Genomic DNA, 23,486 nt, shown 5'->3' with positions numbered 1-23,486 from the left:
TATTAATAATATTTTATAAACATATCAATGAAATTATATAATTATAATTTATATGTTTTTAAAAAATCATTATTCTAAGATTTGTTCTTCAACTTTGGTTGAACATGCCAAGAAGACAAAACATCACATTTGTATTAAAAAGTTTCATGTCATTGTCAGGATTGATCATTTCCATCACCGAAAGTTTCACGAGGTCATTGAAATTGAGAGAAAATTTAAGACCCTAAATAGGGATGATGAGTGGAAAATTAATACTTATTGGATATGGTCCCTTTGTTCCTAGTTGTCGTTCTTTGTTTCCCCCCTCCTTTCTTTCCTTAATATGGTCCCTTGCTTTTGATTGATTTCAATTTCCCTTTTCTTATCTTTATTCTTTTTATATTAAAAAAGATTTAATTGATTCCTTTCATTAAATAATTTTGTCGTATGTTGTTAATTTTATAGTTCTTTTATTTGATTAGGTTAATTAAAACATATTTATTAATGCATTCCTTTATAACCTATTTCTTCTCTCTTTAATTCTTAATATATAATATATTTGTCCTTGATTCTTTTTTCATTTTTTTTTTTGTAGGTTTCCCTTTTCTTTTATATATATATATATATTCACTTTTATACATAAATATATTCACTTTCATACATAAATATACATAGATTTATACCCAAATATTATAAATATTTATTTCGATTCTCCTTTATATATATTTTGGTTTTTTTGGTTATTATTATTTATATTTTATTATTATAAATATTTATCGTTTTATTTGACACATTCATTCTTTTATATATATATATATATATATATATATATATATATATAAATTCAATAATAAATCTATTTATTTTTGTCTTTTTTGTTGTTATTTTTTTTTTTTAATTCTTATATATATAACAAAAAAATAACAACAAAAAAGACTAAAATAAATAGATTTATTACTGAATTTATATATATATATATATATATATATATATATATATATATATATATATATATATATATAGATATAGATATATATGATATTTTTTTATATTTTAATTTAATAATTCATAGATTATTTAACATTACATTTGAATACAATATTATTTATTTTCTTTTAGTTATAATTTCATTGGTGTAATTTTTTTTTTATCTCTACCATATTTAATAACTTGCTTAAATCAGGGTATTCATCTTAGTCTTAATAATAAGCCACACTAAATAATTCAAAACAAGTTGACAAAAAAATATCTATATAATTTATTAAAAAAACTTATTATAAATATTATGAAAAACAAAAACTTACACTCACATATACTTAAAATATTAAAAAAAACCTATTTTTTTATTATCATGAAATCACCGTAATAAACATCACACCAAACAACTCTCCACACCATGAACAAAACCAAAATCATTAAAAAAAATACATAAAAATACATAATATGAAATTGTGTTATGTTTTTAAAGATATATTTTTAAAAAATTATTATGTTTTTGTTTTGTTTTGTTTTGTTAGATTACTCATGAGCATTTGAACCAACAACCTTCACATAAGGAGTGTCTTAATAGTACACCTTATCATTTATTTTTCTATGCCCCATATCCACGTTATTATTATTATTATTATTATTATTATTATTATTATTATTTTGTGATTAGTGAAATAAAAAACTGGGTGATCTCATACTCACATGACACCGGTTCAATTTTGTTTTCCACCACTATAATCACCAGGTGCAACACATTTCCCCTAACATGGACACATGTTAATCAGGGGGATTGAATTAAGGATCCCATAATATTTTACACAACACATTTATATGCTTTTCCAAGTGATCTACAATTGTAGAGGTGTGGGCATATTCGTGTTATTTAATATGTCAAATTTGTATTTAATTTTGTTTTTGTCCTTGTAAATTTCTAGAAAAATTAACACACTTTTTTCACAACAAATATTGTAGTGTTAATGAAATATTGATTTGTAAATTGTTATGGATATTCCAGTGGCCAATTCATCACAATAGGTTTGATAAAAATAAATTGAAATCTATACTATGAAGGTTAAATTCCTTTAGGTTCCAAATTTGTTAATCATTGATTTTCTAAGCTTCTACATAAACTAGACAAAATGCGAAAATAAAGAACAACAAACACAATCACGTGCCATCCACAATGAGAAAAAATATTTGCTATGAGAAATCCTTACAAGAAGGTGAGGTTTCTCTGCTCTTTTTTCACTATTATGGTGATGCAAGTACAAAGGAGAATTCACTCTCTATGAAGTTACTTGAGATCCATGGAATTTCATGATGTTATATAACACTAACCCTCTCTTTTATTCTCTCTAAATCCAACTCTTAGTTGCTCTACTATACTATGGAATGAGATAAAATAACATAGAATGGAATCCCCTACTCCTCCTAGTGGCCCAATATATAACATAACCTAATAGTCAATTGGGGTCAAGTTTGATTCCTTCAACTATAAACTAGAGTTGCAACTTTGACCTTCTAGATTCTTCTTCATAATCCACACATGGCTAAACCTTTTGCATTAAATTGGGGCTAACATGGCATCCTATCAAACCATGGTGGTTACTAGAAGGTCAACTTCTAGGAGGAATAAATTTTGCATATGAATTCCAATTGAAATCTTTCTTACATTTTTAGAAAGGAATATGAGTGTGGGAAATGTTATGAGGTTTCACACTAAAGTGAGAAAATTAAGTGTAGGACAATGTTACAAGTTCTCATGCTAAAGAAGGAAATGTTTCACCCCAAAAAAATGTTTATTGATGCCTTAAAATGGCCCCAGAAGGTTTTAGAGTCTGTAGGAATTATCACCCACATTTTCCAGAATCTCATAGGAACCATACTAAAAAACATTCATCTTCTTACCAAGACCTTGTAATCATTCCTTGTTCAACTATAACCATTCTTTGTCTCCCACTCTTAATGAATTATTTGTTATGTGTTGATCATGTGTGACCTTGTATTTTTCATGTGACCTATTCAACATCTCCTATATCTTTAAGTGGATATGTCTAATATTCTTATTTTTTGTTTCTTCTCTTAATGCATCCCTTGTAGGATCCTCCCTCACTCTTTCTTGTTGTCTATATACAACATCCAAAGGTGAAGGTGGAAGATATGCAAAACAAGTTTCAAATGGGGACTTGCCAATAGAAGTGGACTACTCTATAATAAGAGTGTTATATATAGACCACATTTTGATAACAAGCCTTCAGATGCTTCTAATTGTAAACACTCGAAGTTGTACAAAAGTCGTATTGAATACTTATGTTTTCCCATTTTTCTATGGATGGAATGTTGTAGACCTCTTGAACTTCATGTTCATCTTTTTCCACAATGTACTCCAAAATGTACTAAAAAATATGGTGTCCTTCTTTGAAATGATGCTCCTCGGTATCCCAAAGTGCACCTAGACTTGTTCAAAGAATAAGTTTGTTGATTCTTTCCCTTTGATGATATTTTTACAGTGCATGTAGAGAATGCACATCTTGATGAACCTATCAACTACCACAAATAGGTAGTAATGTGGAGCCTTCCTAGTTGTTGGTAAATCTACCAAAAAATCCATTGAAATGCTTTCCTAGGGATGAGTGGGTACAGGTAAGGGATTTTATAGACCCAACTTCTTATTACTAAGCTTGATAGCACAAGGAAGACATCCTATAATGAACCTTGATACACATTATTACATTCTAGGCTAGTACACATACCTCTATAAGTTAGAAACTATCTCCCCAACACCAAAATTCCCTACAATATTAAAGGCATGGGCCTATATAATTATTTATACTCACTTACCTTTATGAAACAAAAATCTTGCCTATTTTGTAGAGTAACCCATTCTAGAGATGATAATCAACTATGTTGTCACCATAATCTACATGACTTTAGCCTTGTAGTTGTTGAAACACCTCCTTGATGTGATCATTTTTTGTTTATGTCTCTTTGTATACATCATGGGTAGAAGTCTCAATGTGGATCAGAGTTCCCAAAGATGTAATTTTTTATGTGCATGGATCTAAAAGCATGTATGCAAACTTGTTTATGCTATCATTCTTTTACTTGATGACTAAATGGAAATTTCGTAAGAACCTCATCCACTTGTGGTATTGGTTTATTATAGGTTACTCTAGTTTTGCAGATATTATAGTGGCTGGTGATTTGCGTAGATGATAGTTCCCTTTCCCATCAAATAGTGTTTCTACTTTTGAGAGCTTGTACCAAGGCATAAAGCTCCTTGCCATAGGTAGGTTAGGTGAGAAATACTCCATGAAATACTTCATACTAGTAGCATATAGGCCTTCCTTCTTGCATCAATAACACTCCCATGGCATACCCATTTACATCCATCTCCTTTTCGAAGGGATTATGTAATTTTGGTAACACAAGAACATGGTCATCGTTTTATTTTCTTTTTTCAACTCTTGAAATGCCTTTTGCTAACTCTTCCCACAAAGGAAACTCTTTCCACTCACTATTATGGTGCGGAGTGGTGTAAATACTATTGAAAATGAAGTTATGAGTTTCCTTAGGTATTTTGTTGCCTCAATAAAATTCCTAACTTTAGAGACATTTTTAGGAATCAACCCCTTCATGATGGACCCCATCTTCTTAGAATCTACCGTAAGCTCTCTTCCACCAATCACATAGCCTAAATATGCCAAAGAATGTTGTGAACGCTCACATTTCTTGATATGTTCCACTAGTGGGTGCCTCTTCAAAGTCTCTAGCACCTACAACAAATGTTATATATACTCCCAAGTAGCATTGTAAACTAGTATATCATCCAAATAAACAATAACAAATGAATCTATATCGATCATTCATTAATCTCATAAACATAGTTGTTGTGTTGCATAAAACAAATGACATAGACAATTATTCATACAATTGTTCTCTTATTTTGAGTGTTGTATTCTAAATATTTCTTTCTTTGAGTTGAACTTGGTGATATCCTGATTTTAAATCCATCTTGGTGAAGTGCTTTGTGTGCTACAACTAATCTAATAGATGATCAATTCTATGTGGGAGATCCCTGTTCTTGACCATAATCTCGTTTACCACTTTGTAATCGATGCACACTCTCCATCCTTATTTGGCACAACTATGATGGGTGATCCACAAGATGAGATACTTTGTTAAATCACACCCTACTCCAACATTTGTTGTAACTACTTCTTCACTTCATTTGTTTCTATAATGGACTATTTATACAACCCAAAATTAGGAAATAGAGATTTTGGCAATAATTCAACTTCATGATCCATTTCTCTCTTTGGCGGCATCCTTTTAAGATCCTAAAACACTCCCCTATTTGTTTGTAGAAACCCTTCCAGTTATTGTCTCTATTCTTCATTACAGCCCTCTAGGGATGCAATTTCCCTTTTAGGCTCGTCACTAGACTAATTTTTCCTTAACAAAAGTAAAACATACTTTTTACTAGAACTAATCATCTTCTTAGCTTGGTTAACACTAAGTGAAATCTTGGACTTGCCTTTATGTGCATAGATGATGAAAAATTTCTCATCCTTGATGAGGTGATATTGGTTGGCTCTTTACATGAAGATTTCATCCTACATATATATGTAGGGACTCCCAAAAATAAACTCCACATACATCAAGTGGTACTACATCCAACTCTACTTCATTAATATAATCAACACTTATAGCAAATTTTATTCTATGTTATTTTTCTACCTTTGTCTATACATCCATATTTACCCATCCCAATGGACATAGGATAGGATGATTAAGAAACTTCAATTCAATTTTTTTGGAGATATCCACTATTACAAGATTATCCTATGAACCTAAGTGGAACAGGGAATCTATCTTTGTCTTCTTGACCTCGATCTTTATATGGAATATTTTGGTTATCTAGTACTCTTCTTGGTGATAAGGGCTACGCAAATTCAACTCATTTTTCAATGGCATGTAAACAATATTCTCATCCACATAAAAATTATTTTCCACGTGATTTCTTGATCTTGTGGCTAGAAGATTTTCTTCCTCTTATCTGTATTCTAGTTCCTTAGGTTTATATTTCTATGTAGTTTCCATCACTTCTCCACGATGTGACCGTCAATGTTGCAATGGTTACAATGATTGCTACAATCCTTGCACCAATGTGTATAGGCTATTATTTTCATATAATTTCCCCATTTTCACTTCATATTCCCTTCCTTGGAAGCTTCCTACATATTGTGCCTATATACATGCCCTGTCTACTGCTCTTGGCTTGAATAATATCAGTTGATTTCATAAATGGTTGTGTAGACCCCCTAGATACTTGAGGAGTACATATGGGCTCTTGGGAGCGATATTAAGCATGAGGGACATATTCCTAAACTCAATGGTGTACTCATGTACACTATGCCCATGCTTCTACTTTAAGTAGTGCCATTGGATCCATTGGTCCTCTACATACCCAACAACGTAGAATTGGTACTTTATGAGGATTTTGAAATCCTCCCACTTAGTTATTGTGGGATCACTCCTCCAACCTAAATGTCTCCATATGGATTTACCACTAGGTTAGAGCATGACCCTCTAAATTTAGTCTAGCAAATGCTATTTTATGCTCCTCATCAATATGGATAATGTTAAAGTACACTTCTAATTACTACAACTAGTAATTCAATTTTAAGGCATCGATATTATCTTATCATGCCTTTATGTCAACCTTCACTTCCATATTGAATAGGGAATTTGAAAGGGTAATTACACTTGAACTTGGATTCTCTTTCTCATGTTCATTCCTTGACTCCTTTTCTTGAACTTCATGATTCCTTGATTTCCCCTCCAATTTGATTTGTATGTTATCTTCTCCTCATTCTTTGATTCCATGCTTGTTTTCTAGGGCCACCATGAGGAGGTTAATATTTTCACTGATGTTGATGATCTATGCTTATACCCTCATAAATATCTCTTCTACCAAGTCATGAGGGTTATTGTGAACATACATGTGGACAATGGCTATGGTCTTGCAACATTTTACTTAAATCAGTTCTTGGAGACCTTGCATCTTCTAAATTTTTTTCCAAAAATAAACCTACTCTAGTACCAATATTATATATAAATTTACATGGATATTCCACTAGAAAATTGATAACAACCGATTTGATAAAAATAAACTAAAATCTATACTATGAAGGTTAACTTCCTTTAGATTCTAGATTTGTTAATCACCAATTTTTTCCTTATGCATGAAATAGAAAAAATGCAAAAAATAGAGAACAATAAATAAATCACACACCATCCACAATGAATATAAATATTTTATCTACAAAACTATTAGTGAGGTTACTCTACTCTCTTTTCTTTGGTATGGAAATAATGCAAATATAAAGTACAAGGCACTCTCTTTGGAGTTACCTAAGACCAGTGGCCAATTAGGATGCTACATAACACTAAACCCATCTATTATATTCTCTATATCCCACTCCTAATTTCTCTCCTCTAATACGAAACAAGATACAATAACATAGAATGGAACCCCTACTCCTCCTAATGGCCCGGTATATAACATAGACCGATAGCCAACTAAGGATCATGTTTGACTCCCACTCTCAACTAGAGTTGCAACTTTTACCCTTCTAGAGTTTTCTTCATAATCCACACATGGTTGGACCCTTTTGCATGAGTAATATGGGGTTGATGTGGGATACTCTTAAATCACTTTGGTCAAGCTAGAAGGTAAAGTTTTTTTTTTGTTGGGGGGGGGGGGGGAACGGGGGGGGGGGTGGTGGTTGGGGGGTGTGTGGTGGGGGGGTTTGAATATGAAATTTGATTTACATATTTCTTACACCATTGGAAATGTATATAAGTGTAGGAAAATTTTATATGGTATTACACTAAAGTGAGAAAGTTTTGATCCAAAAAATGTCATTTAATGTCTAAAAATGACCCTAAAAGGTTTTCAACCCCAATTTTCCAAATTGGGACTCGTCAGTACAAATGAACTTTCGAGTTGATTCCACCAAATTTTCCACTCTAAATGCATTGATATAGATGAAAAATAATATAATGATCCAACCTACATCATACCTCCCAATTTTGGGATGATTTTGGTCCCTGAAAGCTTGAATGAGGTGAGGAAATTTTACTCTATCTTCTCCCTAGAACTAGTACAAAATGGCTAATTAGTTACAAAAAATGACTAATATTTGCATTTAAACAAACTCTTTTTAGTCAGTGACCAATAGTGGCTAATTTACAGTATCTTATAATGCATCCAACTTTTAGTCGTTTTTAGCTTAGTCATTAATTTGGTCATTGGTATAGTCATTAATTTCCACAATCAATGACCAAATACACAACAAAATATACTACTATATGATTACCCGAGAAAACCAATTAATGACCAAAGAAATATGACCGAAATGTTGTTCACCTTATAAGATACTGTAAATTAGCTACTAATAGTCATATATATGCAAATTTTAGTCATTGTTTGAAACCAATTAATGACCAAAGAAATATGACTAAATTTTGGTCGTGTTATAAGATACTATAAATTAGCTACTAATAGTCATATATATATGCAAAATTTATTCATTTTTAATCACAAATTAATAATTTATAGTAGTCATTTATCTTTTTTTGGTAGTTTCATATTCATTGAGCTAAGAGGCTCATTCTACAACCCAATATGAGGGAATGTGTAAGTTTGTCCATCCATCTGTGTCCCTTTAAAATAAAAATAAAAAAATAAAAATTATGTTCTAAATAGAAAAATAATGTCGGCTATAATTAAAAAAAATAATAATATGTTGTAAAGTAATTAGAAGTAAAAAAATGTGTGAAATATTTCAAAAAGAGATTTAAATAAACTATTTGAATATCTATGTTAACTAATTTATGTTGCTATCAACTTCATATATATATATATATATATATATATATATATATATATATATGAAAAAAATAAAATTTTATGGTTAAATTTTTTATTTGGTCCTATATATACTTTATTTAACATTCAAAAATACAATTTAAACAATGAAAAATAACACATTGTATTTTGCACTCTAAAATTGTTTGCAGGTGAAGAAATTTGATCCCTCTTGGATCATGTTAGATCTATACTTAATATGGATCTATGCTAGTTATATAAACAACTAATTTACTAGTTTATATTCATTGCATTTAATTTCATTAATAATCATTGTAATTGACTAACTTAGTCATTGTATATTCATTTTATTCATGTTCATCATCAATCAATATAAACTACTAATTTAGTAGTTTTAGATTAATTTATGTGTTTATTATTAATCAACATAAATTAATTAGTATGCTTTTGTAATTGTTGTAGTGGCTGTAACCACCCTCCAAAATTTTGCCTTCGCTTCATTTTGGAGTCTCCCTCCTCGAAATCATTGCAACCATCCTGCACTGTTCAGGTACTTATGCTTATTGAGATCATCTGTCATTTCACAGCTTGTGTTCAACTCACTTGTCTTGTTGATCAACCACAAGCACACCCAACACTTGGTTCACATCCGGTCAATCAACTGTCGGGAAAAACTGCGCAAACTTGGAGGGCATCTTGTCTTCCCCTCAGGAATTGCACAGAGAAGCCCAACAACTGCCCTGTACTCAGAAATTTCACAGAGAAAGTCATTCAAACTTGCTCTGGAAATTGCACATAGCAGGCTAGCCGACACTGCTATCCAAAAATGCACATTTTCAACCAGCTGCACTGCTGTCCAAAATTGCACAGGAACTGGCCGAGTTGCACTACTCTCCAGAAATGCGTAGAGTAACTCAGGCCAGTAGCACTGTTCTCCGGAATTGCGCAGAAATAGCTAGTTACACTGTTCTCCGGAAATGGGCAGAGTAGCCCAACATCACTGCTCTGGAAAATTGCTTAGAGCTAGCCAGTCAGCAAGGGCCTCTTAGTCCAAAAACAATGCAGAATTTTTCCCTCAGTTGTTGTCCGTCGCATGCACCAGTAGGTTGCCCGATTCCCTCCAGAACTGCACATTCCTTCCTTGCATTTTGGGAAACTTTTCCCAAAAAAGCGAAAAAGAAACCCTATATTTTAGGGATCTATTTTTAGCAACAAGAGTTACATGCAAAACTATTTTTAGAAACTCCCTACCAAGTGTCTCTTTTTCCTAAATTTGTGGCGTCCACATCATAAACCCTATATTCACCAAATCTATTTAAACGATGCCTCGGAGCTCATTCTTCACACTCAATATTGGGGCTCTGGAATTCTTGAGGCATTTAGGAACCTTCGTCACAGTGGGCACAAATTTTTTGGGTAAGTTTTTCTTTTCATGCCTTCTGCCACTTTTTCTGTCGCTTTTTAGTTTTCAGCTTGTATGAGTGATGTTTCCTTGGTTTTATTGAAAAAATACTAGTATTTCAATGTATTTTCGCTTGTATAAGTGTTGTTTCAAGTTTCTCATTACCTTTCCTTTGTTTCACACACATAACATTGTTTTTGCACTCATATTTGTCATTTTGGTGACTCACTTCATGAGCTTCTTGGTTTTGTCATTTAACTGATTTATGCACTCACTTGAATTGCATGCATTTTTATTTCACTCAGATCTGCACCAGCTTCGCACATGCATTCACTCCTTCATGTTTTCAGGTTGCCATTGGGCAGATCCGGGCTGTCTTGGCCCCAATCCTGTGTCCCCCAGCATTCTTTGTGCATTCTTGGCAGTCGAGGCTCTACCTTGACTCAAATAATTGCACAGAGGCTTCCCACACTGCCTCCCAGTTGTACTATGCACAATCTTGGGAGGAAGTGTCTAGTCCTGCCCACTGTGTAGTTCTAGCCAGCAACCCAGCCTGATTGTTCTACGCATTGCGCAGTTTCAGTCATCAATCATCCTCTCTAGATTGTGCATTCTGCAAATCCAACTAGCAGTTAGCCTCACTAGCACTTGGGACTACACAATGCACAGTTCCTGCTGATAGTCTCGCAACTTCCCAAAGTCAGTGTTGCACAATCTTGCCCAGAAGTCACCAATTTGTTGCCCAAATGTTTCTCAAAGTTGTTTGATGTTTTTAACTGAAATTGTCTCACCAATAGTGTCTTCTTTGTCTCCAAGTACCAGAGGTTTTTAAGCAACTTCTTAGCAGTACAAGTATCATGGCCTCCAAGAAAGACGGATCAAAAGACACAGTTGAAAGCAGTATTGGGGACATGGTTTAATAGGGGTCAATGAGCTTGCTTGTGTATACAGACACACACTTGTTCGTTGAGAAGAACATAAAGATCACATGGCAAGACATCAACACATTTTTATCAGGCAACTTCGAGGAGAATCTAGAGGATCGACAGGTCTATGTGAACATCCATAAGTCAAGATTATACAAGATTGCATACAGGTTTCCCATGTTCCCTTGCACAGATGTGATCCATTGGATTGTCTCACACATTGATCCTGAGACAATGATATTGAGCAGTGTTAGTGGAGCAAGGCTTGCTTCCTTTAGGATGGAGGATTATCAGGAGATATATCATTTTCCATTCCCAGTGAGAAGGATGGATGCACCGTTCTACACTCCCAACAGTAGCACGAACACAAGAGATATCTTGAAGCATTGGGTAAAGGATCCAACAAAGTTCAGGACGACACCCAACTAGATATACAAGATGAAGACACTCAGGAAGGCATATCAATTCTTGGTCATCTTCGCATGTCACTTGTATGGCCAAGGGAGTATAGAGACCTTCCCATAGAGTTGGTTTACTATGTTGGATCAGCTGGCAAGTGAAGGAAAACCGTTCAACTGGTCTGACATGTTGGCTCTCCAAGTGAAAGTACATATATCCAATGATTGGAGTCTGCCCAAGGATCAACAAGAAAAATTCTTCATGTCCGCATACTTTCTCAATGCAATCTATGACCCCATTTTCATGGCATGGGTTGGGCATGGACACCTTCAGAGTGTGTTATGAACACATATTGCAAGTTTCTCTTGGAATGCAGCTACCAAAGAGTCATGGATAGAATATGTGACCATTTCATCGCCCCTCTGTACACGATGATCTTTGAACAAGATCTGCCCCACATGTCCCAAGCAGCAATGGAGGCATTGTTGAACATTACAGATTGGTGCGCCTCACCCGAAGGCACCTTCATCAGGATTCACACCATGAAGAAAGCTCTCCATGCGTTGTCTCGGTTTGCCACGGACAAGTTGGTCATGCAGGAGGTTGTATACCACATCATGATAGGGTTATCAGCTGGATTGCATAGGAAAAAGAAGGCATGATGGCCCATGCTTCTTGTGAAAATTGGTTTGTATGCGATTGGGAGTTTGAAAGAAGTAGATTCTGAGGTGGTAGACTTCAAGAAGTTTAATTTCAACACTAGGGTTTTCAACCCATATGACCCACATGGTTTATGCAAGGACTACTATGCAAGAGTGTACTATCCTTGGTTCCATTGGGCATGTCATTGACTAGAGGATGACCCATGGAGATATTTTTATAAATCCTCTAGGCCCGATGAAATGGTTAGGATTGCAGTGGAGTGGCTAGGAATGCTCAAGGCAACAACACCACAGGGAGAAGCAAAACAACAACAGGAAGCAAAAAACCTTTGAAAGACAAAGGCAAGAGGAAGATTTCTGAAAGCACAGAAACAGAGAAAAGCTACAAGTTTAAGGAATACCTAGTTGTGGAAAAGGTAGCTTTGGATATATATGTGAAGAGGTGACAACGCGACAGGAGGATAACACAAACAAGGAGATAGAAGCAAAGGTTGGAAGATGCAGAGATGATGTTGCAGGAAGTCCAGCAGAACGTCAAGGAGGAACAAGAGCTGCGCAGAAGAGAGAAGGAACCACAACATGAGCATGAATAGGAACAAGAATAAGGGAAGTGCAAGGCAAACAGACAACGCAAACTGCACCGATACAGGTTGAAGACTCTAAACGAGAAATGGATGAGAAACATGGTGGGTAGTCGAAGAACATGAACTTTCTTTGTAGGATGAATAAATAGTAGAGTAGATGGACATGGATATGGAGCAGTCAGAAAAGGATCAAGATACCGATCTCATGCCAAAAGAAACTGAGGTCACTCCACAGGCTTCACTAGCTCCAACAATAGATCAAGTCTTGAGTGAACAAGGGGATACCATTCTCTTGAGGATCATCTGGGAACATAGGTGTACAACATAACATTTGATGAGTCACAACACAGAGTTGTACAAGAATGTAGAGCTCGCACCCCGAATGAGCTTGCATCACCTGTAGACTTGGAAGAACATGTGATTGTGTCAAATGTACGAATACATCCAACCACCTTGGCCGATGCTACAAAGGCTTACACCGAAGCCACAAGCTCGAGTGTTAGGTTCTTGATAGCAGAAAATGAGCGCATGGCTAAGGAGTTGCAAGCATCCAAGCAGAGAGAGGAATAGTCAACAAGATCCGTCAAAGAAGAGATGAAGACGACCATACTTGTTGAAGTATCAACTCTTGAGACAGCACATGGAGACTATATGACAGGTTCATCACCGTGAACAAGGAAGTTGTCCACCTACATGGTCATCAACGACACTGTACCAAGATATCACGAACACTCGCAGACATACATGTCTAAGTTGATCATGTACGGACATGGACAATGAGGTATAAGGGAGCCCCACTTCACTTACACAAGATGATGAAGCTGCAGGTAGAGTTTCACAAAGCACAAATACAAAGTCAGATATGGAACTATGAGGAACTCTCGCCACTCATCACCAGTGTGGAGGCTTCGTATGCACAATTGTACAAGAATTTGGATGCCGTGGTGAGAAAGTATGGCACCCCGTCAATTGGTATGCTGACTGAGGCTAAAGAGAAGAACCAAGTAAGACTGGAGCTCGATGCGTACTTTGATCAGTTGATGCTCACGGCTCCCAGCGCAGATTTGCAAGTCAGTGCAGATAACATGCAAATGTATATCGTTGGTCCGACCTTTCTCAAGACTAAGTTACACATGTTACAGGATGAGTTGGACCGAGATTCCAAATCAGTATACCCAGAAGAAATGGAGGTAAGAGTTTTCTTCCAGAAGGACATCATCAAAGAGTACATGAACACCATTTCGCACTATCAAGCATGGCATCAATTTGTCACCAAGGATCATGAAGAGAATATTGATGAGCTGGTATTTCTACAATCATTCGAGTCTTGGATTTGTCATTTATAGCTAACTCAAGCCAATTTTGTCCCACAATGTGGGTATATGTGGAAAATGTATCATTTTTGTAAACATGATGTAAAGTGAAATTCCAAGTGTCATTAGTGGAATACAAATAGTCATATGTAATGTAAAGAGTCATGAGGGTAGTCCAAGAGTCACAAAGGGGAATGTTAAGGGTCACCCCACCCTTTGTTATAAATAGAACCTCATAACTCATAGAACGGATTTGGGAGCTAAGCTTTTGCTAGGCATTGCTTAGAGAGGGCTTGGAGAGTATTGTGATGAGCCTTGGCTTCTCCACAGTGCAGAGTGAGCACATCTCTTTGGAGGAGCAGGCAGTGTTGACTATAACGTTCCACTATTAGGGCTAGTGGTTGTCATGGTTGTATGTATGGATGGAACTTTCACTTTATATAATATAACAGAGTCAACATGTTTCATGCATATGTTGTTATTGTAGTTCGACTATTCTAGTTACTTTAGCAATGTATGTAGTTTTACTTACGCATTGATGTATGGACTATTCTATATGTGATTGTATGAATCTTATTGAAGCGTGTTGTTGGTTTAACTCATCACTTTGGATTGTCAACTATTATGCTTTCCAGCTTGTGATGTCATTCAGCTCGTGTGTTCCTTTCAGGCTGTGTACTATTACAGGCTTCTAAGAGATACACTTCTTTTCCCATTCTGTGTGTTAGAACCCACCCATGCATCTCACTTGACTCATTGCAAGGTCACACACTTGCTTCATGTTGGGAACAATATTGAGAGGGGGGCATGAATCAGTATTTACAAGTCAATAAACTTTTCCATTTCATAATCAGATTTATATACGCTACTCCAGTGAAGGGAACTCGCATGTGCATGCAACTGTTCTTAAGGCAACCAATGTATATCCAGTGAACTTATGATTCAATTAATTCATCATATGTTGATCTTTAATCATTTCATCAGTACTTTATTAAACATTAAACAGTAACCATGTGCAGCAATAATAGAATAAACCATCACACATAAGAAACACACATGAACACCAAGATTTAAAGTGGAAACCCAATGCAGGAGGAAAACCACGTGTTCTTGTTGTCTTTGTCTTCTTTTTAATATAAAGAATAAGTTGTTTACAATCTTGTATTGGTGCATACTCATACCAGTACGCAAGCACCCACCTGCAAAAGGCTACAACCTTCTCTCGTTCTCCAGCTTCTACTAGAAGGGAGCTACAACACCCTAACTCTTGTACTAACTGATATGTTTACTAGTACATAGGCACTGACCTACCATCTTCACTCGTTTTCCAGCTACTACTGGAAGGGAGCTCCAACCCCCTGATCTAATCACCATCCACTACTGGCGGGAAGCTTCGACTTCCTCACTGAAGGCTTCAACCCTCAGTATCCTCCAGGGACCACGTTTCATAAATTTTCAGACTGGATACTCCTAGTACACAACAACACAATATGAAGGCCACATTTCATCAAATTTTCACACTGGACCCATTAGTAACATTGAAGCTCAAAATCAATCACCACTGCAATACATCCAACAAATACATCTACATCAACCAATCATTGAAACCCAATCATCAATCTCTGATATAAATGAAGCCCAACCATCAATCTTTGAATCAACCATAACTGAATCAATCAATCACTAAAAACCTATGACACACTGAATCAAGCAATCACTGAACCTCTGACATAACTGAATCAACCATTCATTCAAACCTTAAACAAAATTCAACCAATCAACTGGAACATATAGACCAGTACATAGATATGAACCCAGAACACAACATCAACAACCAGAACCAACTGTAACCTCAAAAATCATGTGTCAGAATGTATACACTACTTCAATGAAGCCAACCTGCATGTATACGCTACTTCCTTTAACAAAACCTGCATATACCTCTAAAATTACTGAATCATAAAAACCTCTGAATCAAAATTGTACCAACTAGTAACAGTCTAAAGATCTACTGTGAAATTACAGATATCTAAACAGACAACAAGAAAGATCAACCTTATCACTTCATCAATCAATCAATCAGACTCAATCTCCTTATGCATTCAATTCTACTTTCAGATCTAAGAAGACATCACTAATAGACAACTGTGAAATAACAACACTGATCAGATAGATTAGTGATCTCTGAACAACATGATTTTCTTTTGTATACGCTACTTAGAAGCGCTGAACCAGCGTGTATATGCCTTCACTAAGGTGAACCAGCGTACAGATCCGCAGATAAAAACTTATAACTTTGCAGTTATTCCAGTCTTCAAATATACCCATACCATAGCATTTAAAGCACAAAACATTTGTTAGCACTAGATCTATACTATCCATTATAAAATCTCATAATGGTAAGTCATTATGATCCTGATCCATCATTAGATCTCATCCATCATCAAAAACTCAGGTGCATACTTAGTCCAGATCACACAAAGCATCAAAAACCCATAACATGCATTATTTCTTTTGATCTAACACTTCATGAGATATTCATTACTTGTGCTCTTAGCCCTTCGATCTTCTCCTCCCTATATAGTTTTAGCCTTTCTCAATACCTCGGACCAAACAACACTTAGAACCTGTGGTATTCTTGGACGGGATCAAATAAACGTTACTTTGCTCAATATTGTGGGCTAATACCATGGTATTTACCCTTGGTATTATTTCACCTTAATTTCCTTAATTTTTCATCCCATGTGCACTTTTCCTCTTGTGAAAGTGTGTGCATACGTATACGCTCTTTTTGTACATTGAACCCATGTGCATACGCTCTTTTTGTACAGTGAACCCACGTATACAACTTAACATACCTAAAAACATCCTTTTTCTTCAAATTCTTGATTCTGATATGTAGTCCTTTGTTCCAATATCCTATTCTTCTGTACCATTTCCCTGTTACCTCTTAATTGACCTGTTATAATGTGATTTTCCATCTACATCACTTAACTAATTTCTCTGAATTGCCCTGCATTTTGTCACACTTGTAAACACAACTCCATTCATTCTGTCACATCTTGTTTATACTTTTATCAAATAGTTCATTTATCAAATATCAAGGAAAACACACACTAAAAATCTCCATGTATCAAACCTTTGACCATTATTCTCTTCCATCATTCTATCACCTTTGACTTGTATATTCATCTATGTTCCATCATTCTGTCACCTCTGATCTATCTTGTAGCTTCATTTAGTTTCTATATATGTGTCTTGCTACAAGTGGGTTTCCATCAAGTAAAACACATCCATCATAATGCCAACACTTCCAACAAGGATATCTTGCTTACCTTTGCACACTATCCTAGTCAAGGAATAGCTTTACTACCCACTTCTAGGACTGTTACTCCAAACCGTCTGAGGTCTAGTTGGGACTTCTTACCAGGGATATCCCCTAACATGTTGGCTAGTCTAGCACCATTAACAGTAATGAAATTTTAAAAATGCCATACAATGTGCATGTTCATCTAATATGAAAACACAAAGTTATGTAGGAATTTACAGGGTAAGTTCCTCAGACAGAACACCAAAGGACACCGCTCACAAACAGATCACAGATCAATACACCAGTACTTTTGACGTGGTTAAAACCCTCAAAGAGGGAAACAGTCCATGGCCTGAGCCAACACGACCACTTCAGGAAATTTATTAATAAAAGAATGAAAATTTACATATGCTTCTCTCATATGACCCTCCATGCTCTTTAAATAGAGATTATGGACCAATCGGGTGTTAAGCCACGGATCAAGTGTCGGTAATACCGAGGAGAGAATAACCGTCGGATATCACTAAATGTCGTGACCGTCGGATTGTAAGTTACAAAATGTACATAAAGAAACACACTTTACCTAACTCTATACCTAACTATATACTAGACCAAGTTGTACTTAACTATTTCCTATGTGTCGGAATATCCTAACATCCCCCCTTAAGAACAACTTGGGATAGGATTGAAGGATTTACAAATATGACACAATAGGAGAAGGAAGGAGGCACTAGAGCCTATCCCCCCTTAGTGACAACTTCCTGAACTCCAACCATAAATCGAAGTTTAGTGAACTTCGCCTCTGTGAGAGCCTTTGTAAAGATGTCTGCAACTTGATCATCTGTTGAACAATATTGCACTTCAAGAACATGGTCGTGAATGAGCTTTCCGATGAAGTGCATGTGCAGTTCAATGTGTTTGCTGCGCTGATGTTGGACTGGATCTTTGCATAGCTGAATGGCACTTTGATTATCACACCAAAGTGTAGTCGGATGCTGCTGCTGAAAGCCAAACTCTGACAGGATCTGACGAAGCCACAAGGCTTCCTTACTAGCTTCTATGGCACCACGATACTCTGCTTCTGCTGAAGAAAGAGAAATGGCACCTTGTTTCTTGCAAGCCCATGTAATAGGTCCTGAACCAAGAGTGAACACATAACCTGCAGTAGACTTCCGATCATCAGGGTCACCAGCCCAATCGGAATCAGTGAAACCAACCAATAGAGGAGATGCTTCGGCACTGTAATGAATCCCAAACTAAACTGTACCTCGAACATAATGAAGTATTCTTTTAGCTGCTTTCCAATGACTTTCACGTGGGTTTTTCATAAACCGAGCAACAAGGCCAACAACAAAGGAAAGGTCAGGACGAGTATGGGTTAGATACAAAAGTTTTCCTACAAGTTGACGGTATAAGGTAGCATCAACTTCAGGAGAAGTACAAGTGACTGAAAGTTTGACTCCAGACTGAAAGGGAGAAGGGGTTGGCTTACAGTCTTCCATGTGAAAATGGCGTAGAATATCACAGGCATACTTGGACTGAGAAAGGGAAATACCTTCCTTGGATTGCAAGACTTGAAGACCGAGAAAATAATGTAAGTGTCCTAAGTCTGTCATTTCAAACTTCCTTTTAAGGCTAGACTTCACATGGTTTATAAGGTTGGGATCACTACCAGTCAGGATAAGATCATCAAAATAAAGAACAAGAATGATAAGAGACTTGCCCACTTTCTTGGTGTAGACAGTATTGTCAGAATGACACCTAGAAAAGCCATTTTCTAAAAGAAAGTTATCCATTTTGGCATACCAAGCTCGAGGAGCTTGCTTGAGACCATAAAGGGATTTCTTAAGCCGACATACAAGGCTGGAGTCTGTTGTAAAAAGCCAATAGGTTGTTCCATATAGATTTCTTCATGCAAGTCCCCATGCAAGAAGGAGGATTTAACATCCATCTGATGGACTTCCCATTTGAAAGAGGCAGCAAGGGAAAGAACAAGGCGGATAGAGTTCATTTTGGCAACAGGGGAGAAGGTTTCAGTATAGTCAATGCCTTCAACTTGTGAAAAACCCTTAGCAACAAGACGAGCTTTTATGTTTATCAACTTTCCCATCTGGTCCATACTTGGTTCTGTAAACCCATTTGCATCTAACAAGTTTTCGTCCCTTTGGTAGAGGAACAAGATCCCATGTATCATTTGCCAATAATGAATGATATTCTTCATTCATAGTGCTTCCAATCTGGATGGCCTGAAGCTTCTGCAAAGGTGTCAGGATCATAATTCACTGAAGCTTGAGCCAGTAAAGAAGAGGCTCTCTCAAACTGAGAACGTGTACATCGCTGATCTGTAGGATCACCGACAAGATCACCTGCTGCATCCCGAGTAGCAGGACCCATTTTGGAAGCTGAGGAGCTGAAGGAGGATCCTGAGAAGGTGGGGGAGGATTTTCATCCTCGCTTTCATCATCTGAAGAAGAAATATTTTCAAAAGTAGAAGAGATAGGGAGAGGTGGCACATCCGCCGAACTAGGCTCGTAGGCCGATATATTTTCAGCAAACTTTACATCTCTTCTAATGATAACATTTTTGGACTTAAGTGGAATAAGTCTATATCCTTTGACATCTTCAGAATATCCAACAAAAATACATTTTTCACTCTTAGGTTCTAAAGCTTTATGTTTCTCATCTGGAATATGGGCCCATGCTTCACTTCCAAAAACACGAAAGTGACTTACATCTGGTTTGATTGAGCTCCATGCTTCTTCTGGAGTGATATTCTTTAAAACCTTAGTAGGAGTGTGATTTATTATGTAATTTGCACAGTTAATTGCTTTTGCCCAATAATTAAGACTAAGTCCTTTAGATTGAAGCATACAATTAGCCATTTCCTTTAAGGTGCGATTCTTCTTTCTTTAGCTACACCATTTTGTTGTGGAGTATATGGAACAGTATGTTGCATTTGAATTCCATTCTCAGTGCAAAAGTTGATGAATGTGTTTTTAACATATTCTCCGCCATTATCAGATCTTAGCTTAAGAATTTGATGTCCAGATTGTTTTTCAACAAAGGCCTTAAAGGCCAAGAACATGTTAAATACTTCACTCTTGAGTTTTAAGAAGTATACCCAAGTGTGTCGTCTGGAGAAATCATCAATGAAAGTTAAGAAATACTTGTAGCCAGAGAATGAAGCAACTGGAAGTGGACCACATAAATCACTATGCACGAGCTGTAAAGGGGCTGAGGCATGCCAAGAGGCACGTTTTTCAAAACTGTCCCGATGATGTTTTCCGAGTACACATCGGAACAAACACCATCTCTGCAAGATACCATTGGAAGACCTGTCACCATATTTTCTTTACATAGATTCTGAAGAGAGCGATAGTTTAAGTGACCAAATCGCTCATGCCAAAGTTTGCTCACTTCATCATTATGAGCAACAAATACTGAGGGAAGATTTGATGACCCAAAGTTGTGAAACTTATACAACCTTGTAGAATCATCAGCAATGCCAGTAGCTAAAATCTGTCTAGGATCTCTTAGGTCCTTAATTACAACATCGTGAGGTGAAAATTCAACGATTTTACCTTCACCTGAATGAGTTATCTGATATACAGATAGAAGGTTGCAGGATAAGGTTGGAACACATAATACATCATTAAACTGACCATTGTCTATATGAACAGTTCCAGTCCCTACAACACTAAGAGATCTATCATCACCAACATATATATTTTTGGTGTTACAATCATTTAAAGAAGAAAACATGGCTTTGTTTTTGGCCATGTGATAAGAAGCTCCAGAATCAATGAGCCACTCATGAGAATGAGAAGAAGAAGATACATTTAGTGCATAGCCAGACCGAGATGCTTGACAACCACATGCAGAAAGTGCCATTCCTGAAGATGAAGTTGAAGTTGAAGAGTGCTCCAAATGGATGTTATGCTTCTTCATTGCTGCTTCCAAGGCTTCCATCTTCTTAAAGCATTTGGATTCTAAGTGGCCATCTCGATTACAAAAGTTGCAATGTCTATCATTCTTCTTCCCTTTGTTTTTATTTGTCTTATCATTTTGTTGAAATGATTTTTCATTTTGAGGCTGAAATTGCTTAGGACCCTTGTTTGGTTTAGGACCATTCTTTTTAGGATACAACTTCTTAGGATTCTTTGGATTTGGTTGCTGCTGGGCGGCTAACGCTTTCTTAGAAGAGTTTCCAAGATGAAGAAGACCAAGGTGTAAGAGTTTTTCTTGTTCTCTTATTAAAGAATCACAAAAGGAATCAAAGGAAGGGGACTTGTAGGTTTGTCCTTGAGAAATGAAGATTCTCTTGTAGAATGGAAGGTGGAAACAAACACAGAATAGGTTGGTCCCAACTTAGTAAGAATGGAGTAGATAAGGCTACTATCTTCTTTCTTAACCTTAACACCTTCCAAGAGAAGTCTAAGGGTCTTGAACTTGGACAAAAAATCTTCAATGCAAGAAAAATTATTGGGGTCCAATGTAAGCAATTCATTTTCAAGTTGATGGGCTTTAAGTTCATTTTTAATTCCAAAGACTTTAGTAATCTGTTTCATTGCTTCATCAGGAGTATCAAGTTCTGCAATATGGAATCTAAGATCTGGAGAAATAGACATCCCTATCAACCCACGTGCTTGGTCTTGCCTATTTTCCCATTTAGCTGCCTTGTCTTCATCTTTCGGTTTGGTCTCTTGGCCTGTGGCTATTCTGTAAAGACCTTTACTTCTAAGTAAATCCACAATGTAGGACCACCATTGGAAGTAGTTGGTGCTATCAAGAATAACTTGGCATGGACTTTCCATTTTAAAAAAAAACTGAAGCTATAGATGCTAAAACTAAGTGTTGCAATGGAAAGATCTCAAAAAATTAGGCTGTTTAAAAAAAACGGTTCTGAAAACGGCTTCCGGATGAAGAAGTTATGGCTTTTTGAAGAAAATTTGATGAAGTCGCCGACGAAGTGGCGGAATGTGCGGAAATGAAGAGAGAGAGAGAGAGAGAGGGGGGGGGTTGATGCTTTGGGTTGCGTGCTTGCTTTGAGAAAGCTCTTTTTCCCTACAAAACAAAAAACACAAAACCCAACACGGACATACAAAAAAAAACGAACCTTGCGGCTCGAAGTTAGCTTTAGCCGAAACTAGATATTTTCAAAAACGAACCTTGCGGCTCAAGTTAGCTTTAGCCGGAAACTAAATATTTTCCTCAATGTTTCTGATTTTCCGAGATCACACTAAGGCGTAGCGGAAAAGAGCATACACATGAGAAAAATCCTTCCTTTCTGTTTCTGATTTGCCCAGATCGCACAGAGTCGCAGGGAAAGAGCATACACAGAAATGAAAGGTATAGATCCGGTAATAAAAAAGGCTAAATAAACCAAAACCGAAATAAACAGAGAGAAAATAACTGTAAACTGCAAATAAACACTGTATACCTCCAGATCTTAAAAATGACGCAGCTAGGGCTACCAGAAACCTTTTCGCGTGAAACGAAAGGGGTTCCTCACTGGAACAGATGCTCCCAACACAACAGAGCAGTCCTCTCGGCCCGAAAGCAGTCAGAAATAGTAGATCTAGGAAACATTGTCGGATGCAGTTCTACCGGCTTCAGATTTGGATCACCAACGACGCAGCCCTCAAATAGCTCTGATACCATGTAGGAATTTATAGGGTAAGTTCCTCATACAAACACCAAAGGACACCGCTCACAAACAGATCACAGATCAATACACCAGTACTTTTGAGTGGTTAAAACCCTCAAAGAGGGAAACAGTCCACGGCCTGAGCCAACGCGGCCACTTCAGGCAATTTATTAATAAAAGAATGAAAATTTACATATGTTTCTCTCATAGACGAATTACCCTACAAACACCCTCCATGCTCTTTAAATAGAGATCATGGACCAATCGGGTGTTAAGCCATGGATCAAGTGTTGGTAATACCGAGGAGAGAATGAACCGTCGGATCACTACATATCGTGACCGTCAGATTGTAAGTTACAAAATGTACATAGTGTTAC

Source organism: Pinus tabuliformis, chromosome X (assembly GCF_031772625.1).
Source record: "Pinus tabuliformis cultivar Carrire ecotype Pingquan chromosome X, CPIR1, whole genome shotgun sequence".
NCBI classification, from domain to species: Eukaryota; Viridiplantae; Streptophyta; class Pinopsida; order Pinales; family Pinaceae; genus Pinus; species Pinus tabuliformis.
The sequence above is the reverse complement of the archived record's forward strand: the minus strand, read 5'-3'. Positions refer to the sequence as shown.